Source organism: Colossoma macropomum, unplaced genomic scaffold (assembly GCF_904425465.1).
Source record: "Colossoma macropomum unplaced genomic scaffold, Colossoma_macropomum, whole genome shotgun sequence".
In the NCBI taxonomy this organism is placed as follows: domain Eukaryota; kingdom Metazoa; phylum Chordata; class Actinopteri; order Characiformes; family Serrasalmidae; genus Colossoma; species Colossoma macropomum.
In genome coordinates, this window is record NW_023494791.1 from 3907936 (window position 1) to 3922914 (window position 14979).

Genomic DNA, 14979 nt, shown 5'->3' on the forward strand with positions numbered 1-14979 from the left:
ATCTAGTAAAACAGTGTCAGGCTGAGTGAGACTAAAAGTGTAAAATGTTCTTGTGACTCCAGTGAGCGAAGCTTTAGAGATTCCTGTAAGAAATTCCAGCTCACTGGTGCTGCAGCTAAAAGCAGGTTCCCCCAGTGTAGTAAAAGCTCTCGGCATGCTGTATAGGTTCATACTGTACATGGGGGTAAAACTGCATTTTCTAACATTTTCATTGGCATCAAAGGATCAGAGGACCTGGCTTCCAAGTGAGGCCCCCTAGGCGCCCCCCCCAGCCAAGCCCCTCCGACACATATTTCTGGGTGCCCCTGAGCTAATCCCATTGAAAATAACTGATGCTAATGCCGCTCTCCATGTTCTGTACTCCCTCTGTGGGTCTTTCCCCCCAAACTTCAGCTAAAAAAACTTTTTGTTGTGTGAAAGACTCAGAAGTCAGGGGTCAGCAATCTTACCTCGTCTTGGTATACTTTACCAGTCAATACTATACTGCTTTGAACCTCCATGCACATTGTATAGTATATATGCCTGCAGAGGTCAGAAATGATTGTTCCACGACAGCTTCAAAGAGCCGTGTGTCGTCTGTCAGGAATAATCAGCTCTGTTTTTACATCAGAGTACAAAGTCCTGGCCTGTAGGTGATGTGAACCGCTGATACAGCCAAGTGAGTTCCCACAGAGGCACAGACAGTGAGAGATATTAGCCGCTGAAGAACTGTATGTGTTTGGCCACCAAGTGCATTCGTTAAAGGTTTTCTCCACAATTCCTTGGATAGCAGATGTTCAACATGGAAGCAGTATAATAACTGCTAAGTGGTTCCCTACCGAATAATCCATGCCTGATTATCGGAAGCGTTTATTAGCCTTGTGGCCAATTACGCCCTTCATCCTCTCGCTTTCATCCTGTTTGTATCCTAACAAATGCCTCAGACCCAGCAGTGCTCTAAAGGTTCTTCTCCCACGTTTGTACCACTTTCTTCAGTGTTTCTTTGTTCATACAGCCGGCTGTGGTTGAAGCGGGAGAGAATGACGATGTTATCTGAACTGCCATGGCTTCTCTAATTAGACGTCGCATTATTAGAACATGTTCCTATTTAAAAAGCTTACTTGTGTCCGAAACCAGAAAAAAGAGGTCTTAAAGGAAATAATTATTGATCTCCTGCCATCAAAGTCCATGACAGCAGCCTTCAAAGAGTCTTTGTCCATGTGATCAATGGATGGAGGGCAGTGTTAAAGCCAGGAGCTTAAGTAAAGCACTGCATACATTTACACCAACCTAGTGAGCATTTTTTATACATTAAACAACTGACATTAAATTAAGAATGTTCTTTAACAGTCTATCTACACAGCGTAGGGATCATTCTACTATGGAATTAGTTCAAACTGCACATCCACAGTTAAAAATAACATTTAAAAACTAAAAAAGTGTTCTGACCTTAGATATTTAGTTAAAGATTATGTTATATTTAGATCCAATGTATTAATAGAGATAGTAATAAGCTAAATATATACAAAGTCATCATTTATAGGTACTTTCTATTGGATGGTGTCTGTCCCAAACCCTAACCCCTACATTTACACTTATAATAATACTTACATACAAGTTGAAAGAGTTAAAAAGTTTTTTAAAGTTTTTAAAAAAACTTTATTCAAACAGCGCCGTCCTACACTTTAATGTCACTACCAAAACCCAGTGTTTTAGTCTGTAGGTGTAGCCTTATTTTAGCCATGCCCCTGCATTTAGAGCTGGAAGTAAGACCAGAGAACTTGTATAGAGGAGAATTACCACTCTGCAATGTGTTCCGGGTTTCTCAAACGCTAGAGGGCGCTCCCGAGCAAGTCCAAAATGAATGAGTTAAAATGGAGCATTTGAGCAAAATCATAATATAAAAATTTTAAAACATCTTTAATGTAAAAGAATACAAGCATTTCCTGAACACAGATCAGCAAAAAACATTTTAACACTGCTGTTATATTTTTAAGAGCTTTTAAACTTGAGTTATAGGAGTTTAAAAAGGTGCCTTATGTACATTCATGACATCTGTGAGCACAAACAGCCAATGAGCTGCTCAGCTTGCCAACCAATGAGCACTCAGTAGCAGTAATGTTAGCGTCCTGCTGCCCAAAACCCGTTTGCTGTAGAAAAAAGGAAACATGCAGGTGAGTTTTCTTTGTTTTTTTTTAGTGAAGTACGTCCTTCCGCTTTCTAAAATGAAAGGAAAGTTCTGAGCGAGTGATTGGAAATAAATTTAATCTTTGTTTTGAGCTGTTGAGCTCCATTTGCTCCTATTCATTGAGGACTCGCTCGTGGGCGCCCTCTGCTGTTTTGCAGTCCCTCGTTTGATATAACGAGGGAAATAGGAAGAGGCCAGACTCCTCATAAACCATGAGGCTGCATCTGTCCCTCATGGCCACATGGTGAGCAGTTAGATCACATTGTCCCAAAGTCTGGAAATCAGTGCGGAAGATTAAGAATTGTCATATTTTCTGCAATTAAATACATTTTTTATGTTTTATTGAAAAATATGATGATTTTCTGTGAGAACAGCTGTTCAAAGTTGTGTTTGCTGGTCATGTACTGGCTGCATTTTTGAGTTCTGCTCAAAATGGCTAAAATTGTTTTGGTAGTGACAAAATGGGATGTTCAATTATTAGTGTTAATAAAATAAACATAATTAGGGTATAGGGTCACTCAAAGCAAAAGGATTTTTTCTCAAAATTCCAAGTCAGTTAACATACATCATCACTGTCGGGGCAAAACCTTGTATCTCTGTTTTCACTCTTTCATTTTTTGACATATTTTGAAAAGACAGTAGTCCTTTAAGTTGTATCCAGTGTTCACGATGAATGGGCCAACAGAAATGGTCCAAAATGACTTTTCCATTAACCTCCATTAAAAGTTAAGAACCTTTTTCCTTGTCCTGTAAAGTCACCTTTAATGAGATACGAGGTTTTGTTCCGACTGCAGCGATATAAAGAGGATAGAAAATAAAAATAGACAATAGAGCTCTATTTACATTCTATTTTAAATCTGTATAACAGAAATAAACATTGGGCCTTATTCTCCAATATCTTTGTCAGATCATAAGAAAAAATCTACGACAGATTCTTGACGTGTTCTTAAAGCACAGAACTGTTCTCACCTTTGTGCTCTTGAGTGTGTGTAGATTCTGTTCTTACCTAAGAACACATCCCACATAAGAAACACTGGTAAGTGTCAGAATCTTTGTGAAAACTGCATAAGTGGGTTTAAATAAGAGATTTCTTCTTAAGAATGGTTGCTGAATGAGGCCTGTAGAGTCAGTGTGTTGTAATGAGTTAGAAGCCTGTGGGTGGACTGCCTCAGTGTGGACTGTTGGATAAGAGAAATGGAAATGAGGGAGGCGATGGTACCTGCTTAGCACACTCACTTTAGAGTAGATGTTGGCGAACATCAAAATCATTTTCCAATCTGTCTTTCTTTCCTCGGAACATAAATCTACTCAGCAGCGTACTTACCGCAGTGTTTTTATGGGTTCAGACCGATTTCTAACAGTTTGACATGACTATCAACAGTAAGGGTTAGTCGACCCTGTGCTGTCATCAACAGTGCAGAAAACAAGGCATCAAATGAGAATGATCTAAATCTAAATCGATAATGATAACATAGTGGAAAATCTGAAAAAAAAAAAGTTTTCTTGGGAATTATTTTGCATTATAATGCTGCCCTTGAACCCATCCACCACAAATAGATTAAAAAAACATGTTTTATTACAAAAATGCCTGAAATTGTCATTACAAAGAAAAAAAAAAACAAAGGTCTCAGACATCAGGCGGTGAATTCATAACCATTTCATGTAATAACTTTCTGAACTTTCTGTGAGGGAGCTTTTGGAGACATTAAACTCTCCAGACGTCTGGTTCCTATCAGCACCACTGAAAATAATGTTTACAGTGAACTTTTTCATATCAAGCCATTTTGAATGACTTAGTTTAAATCTTAACAATTTACTTATTCTATTTATTCTATTGAAAAATCAGATTACACTTTAACTCCTGAAATGACCAGGCCCAAAGTATGATTATACACATATATAACTTAAGAATAGTTCAGCTAGTTTGCATTGAAGTCCCTGTAGTTACTGAATTATAAGTCGTAGTGTGTAATAAACCTGGGTTTTTAAGGGGTTAAACGACAGCAGTGCTGGCTGTTGTATAATGTTTCATTATGAAAAATTTTGAGTGTCAGACAAAAAATCTGTCGGGACACGTATGATGTCAACTTTGTCACTTACTCATAATGTGTCATATGTCAGCATCATAATTCTCTAGGAGAGGCCACTGTCACAGATCAGAGCTCAAATTCTTTTATGGACAGACAGAAGACAGACAGACAGACACAGACATACAGATACATAGATAGACAGACCAACAGACAGACAGATAGATAGACAGACAGTCAGATAGACAGACACACACATACCATAGACAGATAAACATATATATTGATAGACATACAGATAGATAGATAGATAGATAGATAGATAGATAGATAGATCGTCAGTCAGTCAGTCAGACAGACACAGACAGACAGACAGATAAATAGATAGATGTCAGACAGACAGAGACAGACAGTCAGACAGACAGACACACAAACAGACAGATAAACAGATATATTGATAGACAGCCAGACAGACAGACACACAGGCATACAGATAGATAGATAGATAGATAGATAGATAGATAGATAGATAGATAGATAGATAGATAGATAGATAGATAGATTGTCAGTCAGTCAGTCAGACAGACACATAGACAGACAGACAGACAGATAAATAGATAGAGGTCAGACAGACAGACAGACAGATAGATAGACAGACAGTCAGACAGACAGATAAACAGATATATTGATAGACAGCCAGATAGACAGACACACAGACATACAGATAGATAGACAGACAAACAGACAGACAGATACACAGACAGATGGAAGATAGATAGACAGACAGACAGACAAACAGATATATTGATAGACAGCCAGATAGACAGACACACAGACATACAGATAGATAGATAGACAGACAGACAGACAAACAGATATACTGATAGACAGCCAGATAGACAGACACACAGACATACAGATAGATAGATAGACAGACAGACAGACAAACAGATATATTGATAGATAGACGGATACACAGACAGACGGAAGATAGATAGACAGACAGATAAATTAAAGGTGAAACTGAAAGTTATCTGCGCTGGTGTAATATATTTTATTCAGGAGGAAATTATGTAGCCATCTGAATTGAATAAATTCAATCCATCTCTTTCACGAGTGTAGAATTAGCTCAGCACAGACGTCTTTCTCTCTTTTTTCAAGACGTTTCATTTTTCATGTTTATATTTCAAACATTCACAAGGTTGTAAGGAGAGCTGTCAGAACCGTTTCCTCTGAAAGCAGAGAGAAATGAAAGGTAATCTGCCACTGCCTCACTTTGTGCTCCGACACAACCGGACTGCCTTTGTCCCTCTACCTCATATTTATCAGTCACTGCAAGGCGAAGCGATTCACTCACCTCAGACTCGCGGCATCTTTCCTTTCAACAGGCGTGGAAGTGTTAACCTGTGTTTTCTGTGCTCCACCGCTTTTTCAGATTGTGATAAAAAGTTCTGCATCATTGCTGAGCTCGGTGGAAGCAGTTTGGGAAGTTAAATATAACATATAAAGCAGTAAGAACAGCTCAAACAGCACTGCCCTTATTGGTACCTTCTGCCAATATACCACAGAATGCTAACCGACCTTGCACAAATTAAGGCGCCACCAAAAATATGTGAGTTTTCAGGAGAAATTTCAAGGATCAGGACTAGTTCATAAAAGTTTGGTTGACCTTTCGGTTTGCCTTGGGTTTCTCATCATGTTGTGAGCAGCGCACGGCCACGCTGCATTTACACTCTGGAAAAACTGCCTGGGAACGGTCAAGGGATGGGCTTTTGTTACGTAATGTGTAGATTGTTCTTGTGAATGAGCAAAAAAAAAAGCAAACTACCTGCCTGAACAAGCTGGGAAGTAACACGAGACTGCCTACACGGCATCCCAGCAAGCCATGAGGGCGCAGACAAAGAGGCTCTATTTCAAAACATGAGGCCTCAATGATGCAACTCGCTCAGGGGATAGAAACCTGTTGTAAGACCTAAATGTCAAAATATACTCCCAAAAGAGCTTGAAATTAGACACACACTTCCGTCATCCGCTGTCCGTAACTCTACACTGCCTGTGAGGCATTTACCTCCCTGTTCAATACAGCCAGCATTTTTATCATTCGTGAAACCCCAGGGGCATCAGGTCCACAGCGGAGAGCTACACTAGTATGAATGAAGGTGATAAAGGGCCTTTTACAGAGTAATAACACAGAAGAACCGGTTTAGGTTGCCTAAAAAAGCTTTAAATTGATGAACCGTAGGGCAGTGTTCATAAGGCTGCATGGCTTGTCATGACAACCAACATAAACATACATAAACATTTGTGTAGGCTTTGTTAAGCCAACTTACAGCTCTTTGTCATTCTGTATGAAAATATTATTCATGCTAATAAAGACATTTTATTCAAACTTTTAATAATTTTGTTCACACTGTCAGGTACAGGCATAAAGCCACAAAGCAGTGCCGTTACATAGCAATGTTTAATGTGGAAATCTGTCCATTAAACAGATAACGCTACTCATGAGGTACGTTAGCGCCGAGCTAGCATTGTTAGCATCAAGCTAGCATGGTTAGCTCAGCACTGAGTGGGATTTTGAAGTCAGCTCTGGTTTAAATAACAGCCATGCAACATATTTTCTTCTTCGCTTGTCTCAGGTTTTAAGTAACCCCTTCCAGGTACAGAGAAAATAAAGAGTAAACCAGTTAAAGAAAGTCTGTTAGCAGCAACCAGTGATGCACTGCGGCCAGCTCTTCATCTGGTCGGATTTTATGGGCACATATTGAAAAGGATCATTCTGTAGAAACGTCCATTTGTGTGTCCCTAGCATTTACAGATACGTTACACTTCAAAAACATGGTAGGGTTACAAGTTATTTATATTTTAAAATAAAACAATAAGTTATTTTAACAATTACACCTTTTTGAGCCTCAATATTGGTTTTTAAATCAGTTATATAGAATTCCAAGCACCACAGAAGAGCTCATCCTCACAGTCATGTGTAAAGACTGAGGCCATATTTTGAAGAAAAAACAAATTCTGCAATTTTAACTGCAATAATCTATACATGACTATGAAATATGTAAATTAAATGACAAAGAAAACAAATGCCGAACAAACATTCTAAAATATATAATGAGAGTTGTGGTCCTCAGGAGTCGTGTCACTGGTGTTACTGCGTAACAAAAAGTCTCTTATTTTGAAATAAAAGTCACACTGATGACGTCACTCGACTTCCTTTTACCTGTTTTCTGAGGATCTATGAAGAAAAGCACATGGTGAGTCCACTGAGTCTTTCAGTTATCAGAGATTTTCTCATTTAGCTCATGATTTCATATGAAGCTTTTAGCTGAAGTCACTGGTGTGACCGACTTTATTCTGAGGAAACTGTGAAAAAATAGAATACAAATGGATTAAATTACATATTTTAGTGGATATTCCATGATTGACAACATGTGGTTTGATGCTCTGTAGTAGCCATTTTGTAAAATGCATTGTTCATTAAAATGTCTCTGGTGTTTCCTTTATTATGTGTAACACCAATGAGGATCGGTAACACCAGTGACTCCTATGGAGAGACAGAAAAGTGGACGTTTCTGTAGAATGACCCAAAACCGCGTTCATACATCCTTTGAAGCTACACTTTGTTGAGAGGGTATTGCTCGTGACCATGCTGTTCTTGGCGTACTTTCAGTTTCACTCAGCTGTGGTGACACAGCTGCAAACTACAAGCTGTCCCAGAAATGCCTCAGGGACATCCGAAGTGACATAAAACGATAACTTAACAGGTAAAAACATGTTCCTTGACTTAGCTTAACAGTAAATGCCAACACTTTCATTCCCCAACTGAATATTCCAGCCTTAATCTCGAAATACAGTGATTATGTGAAAAATAAGGTGGTAAAAAATGGTAAAATAAAATGGGCCTCAGGAAATGCAAAGGTCTGTTCAACCAGCCTGAGTTGGCTACAGTTAGGTCCATAAATATTTGGACATCAACAAAGAACAAAGTTATTTTGATTCTAGCTGTCTACCACAGTATACTGGAACAGAACTAATATATATATATATATATATATATATATATATATATATATATATATATATATACTTGAAGTGCAGGCTTTCAGCTTTAATTAGAGGGTATTTACCTCCAAATCAGGTGACCAGTATAGGAATTACAGCCATTTCCATACACATAACACACCTGGCTATGAAACAGCTGACCAGCCAATTGTCCAACTATTTCTGAGCCCTTAAAAATGTGTTGGCTAAGAAGAAAAATGGTTGTAATTCCTACAGTTTACCTGATTTGGATGTAAATACCCACAAAGTAAAGCTAAAAGTCTGCAGCTCATATTTATTAATTCATTTCAACAACAATTACTTTGTTGACGTCCAAATATTCATGAAATGAATGGAACTGTATCATAACCATCGTATCAATATGACATACACTGAGCTGCAATGTCTGCCATTTCACCTCAGACAGTGTCATGACAACCTAGTGTCAGAAAAACAACATCACTTCACAGAGATGTTATGTCAACTTGTCACCTGGAAAATGAAGCCTTTATGACAGATGCTGCTTATTGGAATAGGTGTTTATAAATGCTTATGTTGGTTTAGTTAGTTATAATGGTAACACTTTCTAGGAATGTCACCTTTGTAAGCATCTATAAACACATTTATAACATGTTATAATGCATTCATAAGGCATTATAAAAAAAGAAAATTAAAAAAGAATTACACTGAATTACACTTTATAGCCATGTTTATTATATATTATGAATTGTTGATATAATGCATTATAAATAGTGTTAATAACATGTTATACTGTCAGTGCCAAAGAAGTCAGTCCCAGCTTGGAGAGCGTAAAGTAAAGACAAATACCAAGCTAACGGTGGTGTACATTACCTTTCCCACATTGGGTAAAACACTGATGGCAGCTCTAGCTTAAACTCTGACATTTGAAGTCTGTAATGTGCTTTACTGTGAATGTTTTAGTGTTTCAGTAAATCCTTCAGTAAATACTTCAACTTGAAGCCTCTCTGAACACTGGAGGAGGCTTTAGTACAGTACGCTTCACTTTACTTAGAGCGGACAAATACGACTTATGAGCTCTTATAATTTGTTATGATCAGTACTTATAATGTATTATGTTAACAATTTATAATGCATATAAAAAAAACATGGCTATAACATATAATGCATTTTTATGAATATTTATAGTCATGTTTATGATGTCTTCTGAATGCATTATAACATGTTATGAATGTTTTTATAGATTCTTACAAAGATGACATTCATAGAAAGTGTTACCGTTATAATCAAGGCCGCTGTACAGTAAAGTGCTACCTCTGCATGTTTGTGTATGAATCATTCTCCCAAAGTGGTTCAGAGTTAAAAACACATTCGGGACTTTTAACTGTGCTGGACAAAAATGATTGATTTAAACCAAACATCACAGTTCATGTTTTTGTTTTGACCTGACTGACCCGATTGCTCACCCACCTGCTGAGTGGATCATTTAATCTACTTTTACCCATTTCTGCGCTCAGCGGGAGAAACTTCAGGATATGCAAATCCTCTAAAATCCGCTTTGATAAGAGCAGACGGCCGGAAAATCGTGTGGGTGGAAGGTGGTTGGGATGATCGCAGCGTTATTGATTGGAGCATCAGGTGTAGCTTTATGTAAGACACGTCATTTTCTGTTACCCTGCGGCAAAAGCTGTCAGGTCACTCAGGAAGCAGCTCCAACAGACTGTGGAGGTTGAATCGCTGCCAGTGACAAGCAGAGCTACAATAATCACGTATTTCAGCGGATTTCACGGACTTACCGGCGGGGCAGCGGCTTGCTGCTCTACCTGTAGCTTCGGTATTTGAGATCAAAACATACCTGCTGTAATTCAGAGCATCACTGTCACTTTCAGTATAGCACATTTAAACGACAGCCGCAGTGTTGTTCTGTAGACGTGTGCTGCAGCGCTGGATTTGGGGTATTTTGGGAGTAAATAATCACCACCTCATTAGGCAATTAAATATATTAAATATATATTTAATATATTTTATATATATATATATATATATATATATATATATATATATATATATATTAAATGACGTTTTACAGTTCTGATGTGCAATTATGTCACACTTCATCATCATAAAACATGATGTACAGAAGTTACTCCACTTAAAAGAATACTAAAACATTTTTACTTCATTAAAAAGTATATTTTTAAGTAGTACATGTTAAATTATGCTGAATTATGCTGTTTGGTATTACACTTGTCTAAATGTATTTATTTATTCCATGGACCTAATTTCTAATTTACAGTTAGCTTGTGCTAATGCCTTACCTTGCTATCATCCTGCTAACAACCTAGCTGTCCTATGACAAAAGATACAGCTGTCATTAACCCCTTTCTCCACCCCAGGCCCCCTAGTGGCCACTCCACCAGCTGAATGGAAATTGACTCAAATATTTTGAATTGATATGAATATAAATAAAATATTTTCTCCTTAACACTGTTATCAGATGAACTAGGACTCTGTTGTGTCTCACTGTTTGTGACTCTGTGTTGAGCTGCTAGTGAGCAATGACGGGCGAAAGGCCAGGGGTGAGAACCCCTTGCTATAAAAACAATTCACACTTCACAGAGATAAAATGGACAACTGCAGCTTTCTTCATATCAAACAAGTGTGAACAACTGCCACATTAAAAAAAATATCATTCAAAAACAATGAAGCAAAACAAATATTTAACTTACGACCAGTTTTGTAAATCATACACATTTCCATCGAAATACATCTTATCAGTGTTACTGAGAAAATAATGCATAGTTCAACTAAGTGTCCTTCAAAACAGGATAAAAGTGCATTATTTGGCCACTGTGAACAGTATTTAACAATATTTCATGCCTAAATTGATACAGTTTTCATTCTACATGCTTTATGAGAGTAAAAAGAAAGCGTTCAACTTTATGTCAGAGTGGGAAACAGTGAGAAATGTGTTACTGCAAAAGAGTTCTATTACCTAAACAATTAAACACTGGAAATATTAAAAGTCTCAGCCTCAGAGGCTCCACCCACATGGAAATGAGGCATCTAATATCTTTTGCACAGGAAGTTGGCCACAGCTAGGGGGATTCTGTCATATGCTATCCACACATGTTTTTATCATTTGGACAAACAAATGATTGTTAGTTTTTATGTTGTTTAGTTTTCCAGCTAAATCCTGGCCAACAATAGCAAACAACTGCCGAAAATGAGCCTTTCCGAGCAAGACATACCTCACAATCACCCTCCCTACACTCCATACCAAAACAGCAAGCTGTGATTGGTTGTTCTGCGTGTCAGTCAAATGGCCTCTTCTTGTCAAGACAGGAGGTTCTTGGCCACATTTTGAGATGAAAAGCACCAGACCAGTCGTTAACGTTAATGATAATGTTAACCCCTTTAAAAACCCAGGATTGTTACATACTAAGGCTTATTATTCAGTATCTACAGGGACTTCAATGCAAACCAATAGAACTATTCTTAGATTGAAGAAGTGTGTAATAAAACTTTGCACCCGCTGGTGGGCCCTGGACATTAAAGGGGTTAATTCATATTAAGGGCAACTCAAACTTTTTAGTTTAGGTAAAATTCTCCTAACTCAATTATTAGAGCTGCATTTCAACAAACAATACAGTTCAGGTTGAGCAAACTCAAAAAAGTGAATGAAAGTGAATGAAACTGCTTAAATGTTTTTGGTTTGGGTTTTCACACAGTTCCGCCTCCAGCTTTAATCATTGCTAATTCCCACCTGCAGGTTAGGACTCCCCCACTGAATGATGCCCTCAGGCTGGGACTGCTTCCTCCTCTTGGACTGTAACTAGGCTCTTGATGATCAGGCAGTTAGACAGCTGTACCACTTAAGAGCTGTCAGGTTACAGAATGAATGAAAACATATCAAAATGTTTAACACTATTTTAAAAATGATTTAACACTGCTGAGGTAACTGTTGTTTATCTAAGCGCAGACAGTGCTGTCTGTCTGAGTGTGAGGAGCTATTTGAGCTCAGGTAACACTGCCCTGATTAAATTTACCTTTTCATTCTTTTTTGGATGCAGAATTTTATGTGATTTCACAGCTCCCGACGCAAATGATGAGTGACGCAAATGTTGGAGCACATTTTCAGGAGATCATGAGCTCAAATCCTGGTGACTCAGCCTCATAGATATGCAGTTGCACACAAAGGTTTGGGCACCTTGGGTGAAATGTTTTTTTCTTGATTTTCTGAGTGAAAATAAATTAAAACGTCCTGTACAGAGAACACACTTCTGCACATTTTAAATGGCCAGGGCCCACCAATGGGCCTAAAGTTTTACTACATACTTCTAGAAACTAAAAATAGCTCAACCAGTTTGCATTAAAATGCCTGTAGTTAATGAATAATAAGCCTTAGTACACAATAAGCCTGTGATTTTAAAGGCTTAATACACTTTTGCTGTTTGTTTGCTGAATTTAACTTATTGGAAAAAAAAACATAAAATATGGGATGTGCAAAAGTTATAGCATATTACATCTGTTATTTTTTCAATATGTTAAACTAAGCAAATGCATAGAAACTGGGCCCTAATTTTTTGTGAAAAGTGTCATATTTAATTTTGTTTCATGTACAAAATGACAAAACATGCAATTTGACCAAGGGTTTTCAAACATTTGCATATGACTGTATATAGAGAACAAGATCACTTATGATGTCACTGTAAAACAGTAAAGTGAAGCCACTTGTTCACCGTATTAGTGCCGTTTCTCCACAGTATAAATACATGCAGCCCTTTTTCTGAAACAATATCCACTTAACGAGCTCTGTCAGTTCTTTTCATGGGTAAGTGTCCATGTATGACTAATATAACCTAATTCATGCTAGCCATCATTTCATAGGGATGGATAAAGCTATTCAAATGTTTGTTTATTCAAACTCATTGTAGTCCTCATATAACCTCATCTGGGTGTCTGAAAAAGGCATGTGTAGATTGGAAAAAACCTGGTAGACCCCAAAACTGCCCCCATCAGATAAACAGCACTTAAAGCTTTCATCTTTGAGAGAGAGGAGAAAATCAAGCTGCTTCAGATCTGAAAACATCCACAGGTGTTTCTGTCCATCCTTCCACTGTGACAAGACGACTCAGCGCTGTGGGTCTGAAAGGATGTGTAGCTGTCAAGAAGAACCTCGCTGAGAAAAGGAGACGGACACATCAAACAAAGAAGCTGAACAATGGACTGACCACCCCAGAGTCCAGACCTCAACATCGCTGAATGTGTTTGGGATTATTTGGATCATGAGAAGCAGAAAATGCAAACAAATGAATCTCCTGAAAGAACAGAAGCTGATTATGTTTAAAAATGATTAATTACAAAGCTAATAACTTCAGCAATTATACACGCGTTCAGTTTACATTCTGTACAGATTCAAGTCTAAACGTCTGACTTGTTTCATTAGTTTTGATGCAGGACTAATGATTGTGGCAAATGTAACAAAAATGTAAAGGATTGTTTTTCTTTCTACAACACATTTGCTGTAGAACACCTGAACTGGACATCCGAGATGTGGAGGAAGGATTTATTGACATATTCAGGGCTTAATTGGTGCCAGAACAAACCAGATCCAGATCCAGCATCACCCAAATTGGATTTGACAACTGTTGTGTGAATCCAGCACATGCACCACTGCACTGTCACCTGGATAATATTTATGCAGTTTTACTTATTTATTCTCATACTGCACATTACATTTTTATAGTTGTTTTAGTATGTTTTATTATTTATATTTACTTCTTCTATTTATGCTTCTGTATAATAGCATACAGCAATACTTTTGCTATCTATCTATCTATCTATCTATCTATATGTTATATACATTCATATAATCTGTTTGATATATAAAACATATGAAATGTGGAAAAGGTGAGCTGAAAGGTAATATGCTGTGCCGTCGCATGTGTGCGCTTTCACACTTCACTCTCGCACGCATTTTCACTTTCATTTCAACACCCACGCTGTTTATCACACAATCTAATCCTGTGATTGTTCATCCTTTAAAAGAGCTTACAATGGTGTTACCCAGTGGACGTAACTGTAGCTATGAGGCGTCTGCTAAGCGTCAACCTCAGAACCAAACAGAAACTGAAAACCAGAAAAAAACTGAAAAAAACAGAAACTGAGACACCCAAAACTCATAACAGAACCCATAATAGAAAAAACACAAAACTCACTTTACACAAAGAAGCAATAATGCCCAATATAACTCTAATATACTCATGATTTGTCCCTGTAATTCTGGCTCTTAAGCCTCAGATTTAAAGTGCCATGTTCAGAGATGGATAACTGTAGTGTTCATGCTTCCAGTCCATGTGCAGCGGAGATGGTCTTGGAAAAGGTTTTCTTGTCCCACTCTGAAGTCAAATGCAAATGAAATGCTTCATAGTTATTGGTGAAACTGGAATTTTGATTCATCAACATAAAAAAAAAAAAAATTAGACGCTTTTGTTTAGTTTTGAGAAACCCAGGTATGAGAGATCAATCGATACTTAATCCTCCTTTTATCTTTGGCTTCAATTTGACACCAATGTTTAAACTCTCTCAATAAATGACTGACATTATTCATGTAAGGGTTCTTTGAGAAACTGAAAGTGAGTCTTCTGAAAAGAATGAAAGCTGTAATAAACGTAAAGAGTGGATATACTAAATATGGAAAAATGTTGCCGTTTTGCCTGCTGTTACAATAAACTTGTACTTAATGGCAATTTTAGCTGC